Source organism: Pipistrellus hanaki (assembly GCF_964339955.1).
Source record: "Pipistrellus hanaki genome assembly, chromosome: 5".
Lineage (NCBI taxonomy): Eukaryota > Metazoa > Chordata > Mammalia > Chiroptera > Vespertilionidae > Pipistrellus > Pipistrellus hanaki.
The window spans coordinates 56,497,377-56,510,336 of record NC_140507.1 but is presented as its reverse complement, the minus strand read 5'-3'; the positions used below and the strand labels follow the sequence as shown (position 1 = coordinate 56,510,336).

The 12,960-nt window shown below is 33.8% G+C and overlaps 1 protein-coding gene across 1 annotated transcript in view; it reads right to left on the bottom strand.

Moving 5' to 3' along the window:
• Window positions 1-12,960, bottom strand: part of FSTL5 (follistatin like 5) — a 541,528-nt gene that overhangs the window by 350,933 nt on the left and 177,635 nt on the right. The window lies entirely within an intron of this gene.

The following is a 12,960-nucleotide window of genomic DNA, read 5'->3' as shown; positions in this document are numbered from 1 at the left end:
TCAAGGCTTGGCTCTACCATTTATTTGCTTTACATCCTTGGAAAAAACTAATTATCTGGGCCTAACGGTCCATCTGTAAAAAGGGGATAATAGTGTAGACCATCTCCTAGAGTTGTACAAAATACTACCTACAGTAAGCCACAGAAAGCACATCCTTAGCACACAGTAGATATTTAATAAATGTCAACTTTTACATTAGCAGATTTCTGGATAGGGGAAATAAAATATATGCATATAAAGCAGGAAATAGGAGATAGGGATGAAAAATAGTGCCTTGAAAAACTTCTTGGTAGATTCTGACAGCTGATCATTTCTTGTTTTGACCTTTGCCACCAATCACTTAAACAATTCATGACTGAATTAATAAATCATGGATAATTCAAAATGTTTTTTACTTAGTCACTCTAATAATCTCCACTGGCATAAGAAAAGTATAGATAGATGGATCCAGCAATCTTACACTAAAATCAAACTTTAATACCCATGCTTTTATAGCCGGAACTGGATTTTCTCCTTTGAGATCTTATTAGAAAATTTTAAAGGTCATTAAACTATATACATATATAGTTTATGTCCCCTGTGCTTTTGTAATTGGCTATTTTCCCTTTCAACCCTGGATGGTATCAGTTTTCAAGTTTTAAAGCTCACCCAGTGCCCCCTACCCTTCTTCTTCCTTTATCTTGTAGCATGCTGTCCTCTGTGTGTGTAATATAAATAATCTGGCAGCTTGGAGCTGTCTCTGCCTCATTTATATATAAAGATATACACATGCATATATGCATATGCACACAAACATAATATGTATATACACATGCGTACATGCACAAATGTATATGTATATTTAATATCAATGACACCTATGTATTGCAAAAAGCAGAGAAAATATTTGAGAAGTTATAAACTTAAATTACATTAATCATCATAGATAGTTAGAGTATGTTTTCAGCTTGTTAAATAAACAATATGAATAAATCATGTTAAATAATCCAAGTATTTAATATAAATGATAAAAATATATGAAAAATAATATGAAGCAAATTTTGCTTCTGTAATATTATTGCTTTTTAATGTTCATTCAATGTAAAAAAAGAAAGTCTAAAATTATGTCAATCATAACTATAATGTAATGACCAATTTCAATTTGGAAAATCTTTTTCCTTTTCCTTATACCATATATGTATGCCTCTGGTTGATATAATGTTTATAGTGTTCAAATTCCATAACTCAGGAATTTGACTCACATAATTGTATTTTGTATAATTTTATATCTTATATTTTCTTTATTTACTAATTTACTAATGAAATTTTTCTTGCTATCAAATAAAGAGTTTAAGATTTATCAAGAAACAATTTATTTTTATTATCAATGAGTTTAATGTTTATCAAAATAATCTGGTCATTATATATTTTAGTCACAAATAAGGTGGCTACTTAAACAGTACAATTAATTTCCTTTTTGGTGAGGAATGGTCTGTTGTAAAATGAAGTCATTTTGGTATATCTAGATTGAGTATCTTTCCCAGTTCAGAGACTTATAGTATTAGAATATTGGCTATTTTATAGAAGTTAATGAACTATTTATACTAGCTATAAGCTGTGAGTTATATGTAGCTGGTATAATTAAAAAAATTTTAATTAATTCATATGTAATCTAAAAGAAAATGTGTGTTATGTAAATGAAATAACTAGACATATCCTTTCTGACAGTAATTATCCATGAGTAATGCTGAACTAAAGTTTCAGATGAGATCAAATAAATTTAATCTTATCAACATGTCAAAAATTATTTTGTGTACATTCAGTCAGATATTATTACATTAAGTGAATTTTAATCATGAACTTATATCCTGCTATCTGATAGTTGATAAAATCATATTTGTTCCCAGAAAAGTACTATATATTTAACAAGTACTTCATTTTATAATTTTTATACCTTCAGAGATTCACAGAAATTCCTCAAACATATTTAAGACAAACAATTAAGAAGTGCAAATTGGTAGTTAGAAAATAGTCACGGAGATATAAAGCATAGGGAATATAGTAAATCATATTGTGATAACTATACAGAGTGCCAGGTGGGCCCTAGAAATATCAAGGGGAATACTATAAAGTATACGACTATCTAACCACTAAATTGTACTCCTGAAACCAATACAAAAAAACATTGAAAGTAAACTGTAATTTTAAAAAATCACCTTTAATTCATCTAAAACTAAATTAAAAATGAAATTAAAAAAAAAACCAAAACTGTAACATTAAAAGATGACAGAGATCATGTCATAAAGTAAAATAATTCTATGTAATTCTACAGATAGTACAGGTAAGACCTCATAGACAATGTCACAGTTGAGGTGATGTTTGAGAAATGGAGTTCAGTATGAAACAAACTGATGCTGAATTTAAAACAGTAACAATAGAGAAAGGGGAGAACCAGATTTTGATGAGTCAACTACCTCTAATGATTATAGTGGTAATACACATACTTGGTATAGAATGCCAAGTTATTTTAGGTTTCATCTCATAAAAATACATAGTAGTAAAGTAAAAAATGTAAGTACTGTTTAAAAGAACAACAGATTTCTGGTCAGAGATTAGCAGATTACAGTCTGCTTTTACACTTCATATTTGTCTGATCTCAACTGAGCCTGATATTCAAACAGTAAAGAATCAACTAATAAACCACCTATATTTACTTTCATCCAAACAATCATTTCATTTAAGAATACTTGTGCTTTTTAGGTTAAGAGATTAAGCAAAGAAACAGAAACAAAATTCATAAACATGGACAACAGGATAGTGATTATCAAAGGGAAAGGGAGGTGGGAGGAGGTAGAAGAGGGCAAAGTGGGGATAAATGGTGATGGAAGGACACTTGACTTGAGTTAGTAAACACACAATGCATTATACAGATAATGTGTTACAAAATTGTACACCTAAAACCTATACAATTTTATTAATCAATATAACCCAAATAAATTCAATAAATGAATATATATAAAAGCCTAAGCAAACAGCTGATGGGCCAGTAGCCATGATGCACAATGACCACCAGGGAGCAGATGCTCAATACAGGAGCAGAAACCGCAGTCTTGAAAACATGGAACAGACTAATGAATTTCAGAGGGAAGTGAGAAAGGGGGAGGGCAGAAAGAAATTAACCAAAGATCTTATATGCATACTAGAGGCCTGGTGCATGGATTCATGCACCAGTCAGGTTCCTCTGACTGGCCTGTGGGGATCAGGCCAAAACCGGCGCTCTGACATCCCCCTAAGGGTCCCAGATTCTGAGAGGGCACAGGCTAGACCAAGGGACCCCATCAGTGCATGAATCCGTGAACCAGGCCTCTAGTAAATAATAAAATAATTGTTTTTCAAAGCATAGTTTTCTAATAAAAGCTAATGTCTGAGAAATATATTTAGTAATATATCTAGAATGCCTAATAATTAAAGTTCATCTACATTAAACAACCACATACTCATAATTCTCTATTTAAAATATTTAGATATTCTATAAGTAATCCCAGCTATACTACATGTAACATTATTTTTAACCTAGATTTTTTAATTACTCTTTTTCCCTAAGATTTTGTCATTTTTTATTTTTGTGTCAGGTTAATATCTACAAAAGCGAACTTTCAAATCAGAGTATTTTATTTGTATTCCAATTGTCACTACAAGTGTGATTATAGATAATTAGTTCAAATAACAAAGCTTCTGTTTCCTCATCTAACTAGAACACAAAGAAATTCCACATGGCTCAGTGGTATGGCTCAGGGATTGAGTTTTGACTTATGAACTAGGAGGTCACAATTTAGCTCTTGGTCAGGGCACATGCCCAGATTGCATGCTCAATCCCTATTGTGGAATGTACAGGAGGCATCTACTCCATAATTCTGTCTCATCATTGATGCTTCTTTCTCTTCTTCTCTCTTCTTCTCTAAAATCAATAAAAATATATTTTTGAAAAACACTAATAAAAAGGGAACTCTACATGTATTATTTAGAAGAGGAAATAAAATGCAGTAATAAATATACTCATAGTATCATATGGTGGTTGAGGGGAAAATGGGAGATTATGCAATGAAAATGACTGGCATAGAGTAGGTGTTTAACAAATATAGTTACTATTATTAAGAATTATCATTTACTATAAATTTGAAATGTTAAATATATTGACTTAAAACCATTGGAATAAATAAAAAACAGCTTTTGATACCTCTAGTTTTTATTACACCTCCTGGAATGTATTTACAGAAGTATTAAAATGTGTGTTTCCAAATAATACACATAATTTTTTCAAAAGTATCAACTACATATATATATATATATATATATATATATATATATATATATATAGAGAGAGAGAGAGAGAGAGAGAGAGAGAGAGAGAGAGGGAGAAAGGGAGAGAGAGGTTCCATTTATATTATTATATATTTTTATTTAGAAATAAGTATAATATTTTGGTAACATTTTGGTATGCACATATGGAAAAGTGTGAAATTCTACAGTAACTCTAAAACACGAATACCTGTTACACACTGCAAACTCTAACAAAACACATTCAGTCCTCAAAGACTTCATGACAACTGGCAGTTCAAGTTAATACATTACTGCCTGCAGAAGACTGAGCACAGTATGATCCTATCATGACCTTTGCTGACTGGGCTATGCATTGCCTGTTGCTATTTTGTATCTGTCAAAACAAGGCTGCCTTCCTAAAAGTTCCCCAGTGTGCCATGACTGAAAGACAATTTGCATGCTACAACATCTGTAGCTCAGTGAATTTGGAATCTTCTTCACCATCTTATTTCAGACAATCCATTTGACTTCAGCAAGAACCTGCATGTTATGCTGCCATCAGATTTATAATTTTAAAAAAGGCATTTAAAAAGGTCGGGTATTCAGTTTAATTTCACCCATCCAAATTATATTTTATGTTTAATGAAAATAAATGCTTGCCAGTGAAGATGATTTTTAATGCATCATTTCAAAAAGTTAGTTAATTGGAGATCACTAACTAATATGGCAACAGTTACTTCTTTATTATTATTCTCAAATACAGGATTATGATTTTAATTATGACAACAGAATTGGTACTTATGGTTACACATTTAGCTAGTAAAAATACTTTCCTCACCCGTGTGATTTATTTAGATCAGAGAAATGGGTTGGAAACCAAAGAAATCGCATTTGATAATTTTACTAGTAACTAAGTAAAAGTAAATTATTTCATTTTATATAACTCTATGCAATCACTTGAAAGACATATACTAAATTATCTGTGAGACTTGAAATATTTCAGGATTTGAAATAAATTCAAAACTTTAAAATATGTTATTTCTTATTAAAATTTAAAGCAATAGAGAGAATATTCTCAAATAATATATTTTCAAATAATAATAAAATGTTAAATAGAAAAATAAAAATTATAAGTAAAAATCAAACATTGTCATAGAAGGGTAGATTTGGCTAGATAGTCTTCAGATTCATTATAATGACGATTGTTAGACTCAGACCAGCCATATGGCTAACAGGGAATCAAGATAGAGATGAAAACATAGAAATTTCTGTTATTAATATAGAATCAAATGACTGTTCAAAGATGAATATTGCTTTAGAATTTAATCACTTTAATTTTAAAATCTATTTAAATAAAGTTTTTTAATATGCTTTATTTCTCTTGAAAAATACTTTTCTTTATGAAAATGAATAATTTAATGCCTTTTGTGTTTTTAATATTAGATATATTATTAATTTTTAGCATTAATAGGTTACAGCAAAATGGAGAGGTAACTACAGATAAGTCCATACACCAGTCAAAAAAGAATAACTACAGTATAATTTCCATTATGTGAGCTTAGTGTAGTTAAATCATACAGACATAAAGTAGAAATCAGAATGAGTTCCATCCCAAAAATAATTCCTTCCTCTTCTGACCTGAAACAGTAGACACAGATAGGTGTTTTGGAGATAAAATAGGATGCAAAATCACAAACCACAATATACATGAAATGGGGTTATATAGTACACTCACTTTAGAGTATCCACTGTTTACCCCAAGAATCACATGGCTGCTTGGGATCTGTGGCTCATTACAACTGCCCAAAATCATGAGAGTACTGGTGGCCAGCTGCACAAAATTTGTGTGTGCGGTGGGGGTGTCCCTCAGCCCAGCCTGAACCCTCTCCAATCGGGAACCCATTGGGGATGTCCAACTGCCAGATCTCTGCAGAATAGGGCCTAAACCAGAAGTCAGACATCTCTCTCGCAATCTGGGACCCTTGGATCCTAACTGCTCACTTGCCTGCCTGCCTGATCAACCCTAACTGTCCTCCCCTGCTGACCTGGTTAATCCCAACTGCCATCCCCTGCCAGCCTGATCTCGCCCCCAAAGACCCTCCCCTGCCAGCCTGGTAGACCCCAACTGCCATCCCTTGCCTGTCTCATATTGCCTCTAATGACCCTCCACTGCTGGACTGATCTTGCCCCCAACTGCCCTCTCTGCTGGCCTGATCTTGCCCCAAACTGCCCTTCCCTGCTGGCATGATCACTCCTAAGGGCTTCTGCATTGGCCCCCATCACCATAGCTTTGTCCAAAATGAAGTCAGATGTCCAGAAGATGGCCATTTGATTTGGTCTAATTGGCATATCACCCTTTTAGTAGTATAGATAGATTATATAGGATAGGATTGCTTAAATGGGGGAGAAAGCCATTTTAATCAGGAAGAGATGCTCTTGGCAGACAAAAAATACATAATCCCTATATCTGGACTGATAGTCAGCCATATGCACTATGCTACCAAAACAGTCATTAAAAAGTTGAACTGCTTTCTTACATCTCACACTAAACATCTGTTGCCCTCAAAACCCCTCCTCAGCCCCCACTTTAGGCTCTGCCTTTGCAGTTCACCCAGATTAGGTTTTGATTGGTCGGTTCCTGTGCCAGTCAGTGTCAAAAGCTCTGCCTCCTATGCAGCCATTGGCTCCTTGATCTTCACAAAGATTAGGTGATTGATCAGTTTCTATGCCAGTTAGTGTCCAAAGTTCTGCTTCCTAGGCAATCATTGGCTCCTCGCACTTCACACAGATTAGATGCCGATGCCGATTGATCGGTTTCTATTCCAGTAAGCATCAAAAGTGCTGCCTCCTAAGCAGCCATTGGCTCCTCACAGTTCACCCATATTAGGTTTTGATTGGGTGGTTTCTATGCCAGTCAGCATCTCTGGGCCTAACAATGGGCCTAATCAGAGAGGTGGGACTGATCAGCAGCCTCAGCAGAGGCCTGAGAGAAAGAGAGAGGCAAGGGCTGATCAACAGCTGCCACAGAGGTTATGGATCAGACTCTGCTTCTCTCTCCAGGCCTCTCTTCGGGCCTGATTTGCAGCCCCTCAACAGCACTGACTTTTGGATGGTCAAGCCTTTGGTCATTTGGGATATTATGGACTCTGGGTTTTTATATATTAGGATGGTACCGCAAGTGCAAGTTCAGGAAAATATCAATGTCTGAATAAATTTTCTACTAAATGCATCTCACTTTTGTAAGGTAGGTTGAACCATTGTTAGTCAGGGAACATCTGTACATATATTTAAAATCTCATTTAGCCTGTGTCTTCTATGATTTCTAGGTTTTTGGTCTTACTGATTTATCTCTATTTTGTAGCTCTACAAATATTTGTCACTCCATTGTTTTCCACTTTCTGAAAAGTCAACTTGGTTTTTTCAGTTATTCTATGTTTATGATGTCTACATATTTGGAATAAATATTTTTAATTCATTGTTCAACCAAAATAAAGCTTTTTCTGTTATTTTAAAAGATTATTTTATTAATGTTGTTGCTTACTTGCCTTCTCAGCATTCTGAGTATTTTGATACTGGTATTCTTGCAATCACTAGCTTTTGGTTATTTTTGAATCATTGATAAACTCTCTACAAACTCGTGTTTGTTTGAGCAAAACAACACACTACAATATATAGATACAGTATTATAAATGTTTTAATTTTCATATGATTAACTTCTCTAAACCTTTATATCATGTATAATTTGCTTAAATAATAATATTGCCTTCTACTTTACATTGTTGGCAGGCAGATGTGACAGGTTTTAGGCTTAATGTAGAAGTTATTTCATGATCTTGGCACTCACTCTCCCTACCTGCCAACGTATCTGGCATCGAAGTTCCTTTCCAGTGGTTTCTCTTATTATGCCTTTTAAGCTGCAGGGCCACCGGATCCCATCAAGCTAATATTTTGTGGAGTTGATAACTTGGCAACTATTCTTGTTTCAGCCCTCTATCCAACATTGCCTTCTTGGATATACAGGTTATGCTATAGAACTCCCTACATAAAAGTAATCACCTACATACTGGTAAGTATACTAAGATACATGTCATTTGTGCCGAAACCAGTTTGGCTCAGTGGTAGAGCATCGGTCTGTGGACTGAAAGGTCCCAGGTTCGATTCCGGTCAAGGGCATGTACATTGGTTGCGGGCACATCCCCGGTAGGGGCTGTGAAAGAGGCAGCTGGTTGATGTTTCTCTCTCATCGACATTTCTAGCTCTCTATCTATCTCCCTTTCTCTCTGTAAAAAATCAATAAAATATATTAAAAAATAAAAAGATACATGTCATTTGCTTAGGTTCCAAAGGGCATTATATTTTAGTAGAAAGCTGAGATAATTAAAATAATTATTTTATAAGGTAATAAAGTAACATAGAAGATACAAAGTTATCTGAATTTTAGAGGAAAAAGACATTTATATTGAGGAAAAGTGATATATTGAATAATATTCCTAATGGAAGTCAGATTTGATCAGTTTTGGTCTTGTTTTGTTTTGTTTTTTTAATGATTTGGACTTTGACAGTTGAAACTTGACTGGAAAGGGAAGAGAACGGGAGGACATGAGAACAATATTCTATGTCTCATAAAACTCAACTCTGGTGTCATTTTTATAGTACCCTTACAAGGTGTTTTAGAGTGATAATTTCCTAATTTAGTAAGGCAATCCTTATTACTATTCCAATAAAGGAAAGCTAACAAAAACTGTCGTATATCTTTTTAAAGATCTATTTTAAAATACTTACCATATACTTTTTAATTACTAAAAAGTATCAGCAATATACTTATGTTTCTATATAGTTAATTTTTTAAGTGTTAGCTCTGGTGTGGAAAATAGGAAAACATCTCCAAACCAAGCTTCCCTTCTAATAATAACTTGCATTTGTGTATGGTGACTAAAGCATTTTCTTAAGCATTTTTCTACTTTGATATTTGTAACAATCATTTGAAATAAGTGCTATTTGTTTCCTGTTTTACAAATAATGAGGAAACTACTTAAATGTGTTTTTTTTATCATGTCCTAGGTAACATAGTTGGTAAGTCATAGTTCAAGACTTCAAACTCATGTTTGTTTGAATAATTAACCATGATGCTATTATGCCTGGATTTTGTTTCTATTAATTTTTATTAATTCTTGTGGAATACATAGGAAATGTACATTATAGAAAATTATAAATATAAAACTTAAACTTATTAGAAAGTCTGGAAATCTGAATGTGACAACCATCTATGTCAAATAATCGATGAAGATATAAGTGAATGGTAAGAAAAACAAGGGATAGTTGAAAATATAACAACTTAGTCTTTGGGAAACTTTTTCAAAGGGAGTGGGAGCACCTTCATCCTTAGTTATAAAAGAAATGGTCAATTTGAAAACTCTCATTTGCTCACTAGTGGTTAGAAGCATTGGAGCTAGAATTCTAATGCCTGGGTTTAAAACCTGGCTTCATTAGTAACTGGTTGTGTAATCTTGGAAGTTTACTTGGTTTATTTTTGCTTTAGTTTTCTCATCTGTAAAATCTAGGTGGTAGTAAAACTGGTCTTAAATAGTTATTACAAATTAACACCTGTAACCCAGCCAGCATAGCTTAGTGGTTGAGCATCAACCTATGAACCAGGAGGTCAAGGTCCAATTCCCGGTCAAGGCACATGCCCAGCTTGTGGGCTCCATCCTTTGCGTGGGGCATACAGGAAGCAGCCCATCAATATTCTCTCTCATCACTGATGTTTTTCTCTTTCTCCCTTCCTCTCTGAAATTAATAAAGATATATATTTATAAAAATGTATTTAAGTGCATGTAAAGCCCGAAAATAGTATATGTCAGGTAATAACTGCAACATTAATGTTAGCTATTACACAGATCAATGTTATTGTTGTCATTTTATTTCATTCTAATAAACCCAAAAATGTAGGGGTTTCTAAAGGAATTACAATCCAAAATCCATGTGCTATTTAAAACCCATTGAAACTTTATGTGATATGCTAGATTAGCTAACAAACTGTACTGAACCTTCAGCTACTCAATAGTTTGGTACCATTTCTGCGATATTTTATAGAAAATAATCATTATGTATAAAATGTTCTTAAACAAAATGTGGCTAGCCATTTAACTCTATAGCTCATTACTACATTCCTTCTATTGTAGGGCATTTCCAGTGCATATTGTCAACTTAACAAGTAGTGAAAGTGATAACTCTTCCAGTTCTTACTTAATGATTGTTTTTGGCATAAGAGTTCCAGCAGGGCATTTGTAAGAGGCCAGTAAAAGAGAAGAATGAGAACATCAAGGTAGTAGGGAAATAAAACTTTGCAGACTAATCATTCCTCTCAATTTCGATTCCCAGAGAATTTTTGTTTCCAATTTATTCTCTGTTCTTGGGAACACAGATTCAGTGGGGCAGATCCCCTGCCTTTCCTCAACAAGGAATGTACAATAAGGCCAACCACCTCATGATGTCTTTCTGAAATAGGACTTCATACGTATCTGGTGACTAATGCCTGTTCTCACAGAACTAAGGAAGTTGGTGGTCACTGAATGTGATTCTGTTAGCAAAATTCTGATAAACATATAAAGCTACGTAGTCAGAGCCATCTTTCTATTACCAGGAAGAGGTAAGCAAAGGTTGGAAAGTTTAAGGACTTTTTTTTTTCAAGCTTCTGAGTATCACATTCTGTCTCATTTGCTTATAACTATGTTGCTTCTGACTTTCAGTCTTTTTTGCCCTATATTAGTTTCCTTTTATTCAACTTTTATCCAATTAACATTTTTTTCTTCATACATTTTCACTAGTCCTAATGGTAACAAATAGGATAAATCTGCACATCCTTCACAAATAGTCTTATGAGTAGACTTAAAGACCCTCCCTGAACTTTAAGAAAAAAGAAAGAAACAAAAACAGAAACTACCTTCCCCAACAGACAGCTTCCTTTAATGAAATATAGATTGAAGTTTACTGGATAGTTGTTACTTTGGGGCACAGTAGAAATTAAGGAAGCAATAAAGGTTCTTTTGCAGCCTGGCCAGCCTGGCTCAGTGGTTGAACACCGACCTATGAACCAGGAGGTCACCCTTGGATTCCCAGGCCAGGGCACATGTGCAGGTTGTGGGCTCTCTCCCCAGTGTGGGGAATGTGGGATGCAGCCAATCAATGATTGTCTCTGAACATTGATGTTTCTCTCTCTCTCCCTCTCTCTTCCTCTCTGAAATCAATAAAAATATATTTTTTAATGTTTGTTTCACATGTATTTTACACATATGCATGCATCCCTCAGGTATGTCTAACTGCCAGTTTATGTATATATAATACATATAATCTAGGTTTGTGTAAGTTTATTGCTGTGTATAGACATTAGTATACTTATACTTTCCTAAATGCACTTCTGCTTTACTTTGGCCTACTGAATACATGAACATCAATTTGTTCCCTGCTTAAATCTTTCAAAACCACCAAATAATATTTTAAAAAGATATATACAAGAATCAGGAGAACTGGAGAAAGAAAACAAAGTATTGGAAGTTTGAAAGCACATGAATAAGTGGCAACTGACTTAGTAGCCCTAATCTCAAAATTCAGTAGGCAATCTCAAAAACCTCTTTTACTGCACAGATACCTAAAACAAACAAAGAAAAAAAAAACATAAATTAGCAATACCAAGTACTTTAAGAAATGGGAATGATGGTGATTTTAAAATATAGAGGCATGCTGAACACTGTGTGAGAAGTTGTTGAAGTACTAGACCCCCTCCACTACACAGCCCTGGTAGACGCTGGAGCTCAGCTGTGAAGAACGCTGAACACTTAATGCACGAGCAGCAGTTCTCTTCCCCAGTGAACTCCATCCCAGAATCCTGCAACCTTGTTGATAGCCATTGACTTTGAGCAGGTGATTCAAACTCTTCTCTGGGAAATGTGTAACCTAATATTGAGAGTTCCTTAAAAGTGATCCACCCAAGTCACCCACAGTGAAGTTTACAACCCAAAACCTTACCCAGTGCTCAGAAATTCAAAGTCAGATATTTTATGCTCTTGCTCTTGCTAAAAAACAGAAAGTCAGTATTAACTGAACACCTGGGTAAACTGTCCAAAGTGGAAAATAAGGTTAAAATAATCAGATAAAAAACAATGTAAAATGAGGATATGCGAGGAGAAAAATAGTGATTTATATCCACGTAGAAATAAAGATAATAGTTAATCCCTAAAATAATAATAAGAAGATCCTTTATAAAAACTAAAAAGAACTATTGGAATTTTAAAATCCGATAGCTAAGTGAAAATTTCAACAGGAAGTCTGGGCAATAAAGTTTTAAAAAATGTTACAGAAAACACTTAAATAGAAAAAATGATAATATATCAGAAGGAAAATATAAAACAACAGAGACTTCAATTCCAGAATTCCAAAGTCCAAATAATAGAAGGTACAGATGGAGAGGAAAGAAAAACAGATGGTAGAAAATAATTAAAAATAATTAATAAAATTATGAAAATATTCACCAGAACTAAAGGACGTGAATTCACTCAGTCCCCAGAAAAATGAATTAGAATAGATTCATAACATGACACATTGTGAAATTTTAAAATATTGAAAACAAAGAAAATTTTCCACAAGTTTCCAAAAAGGAAAACA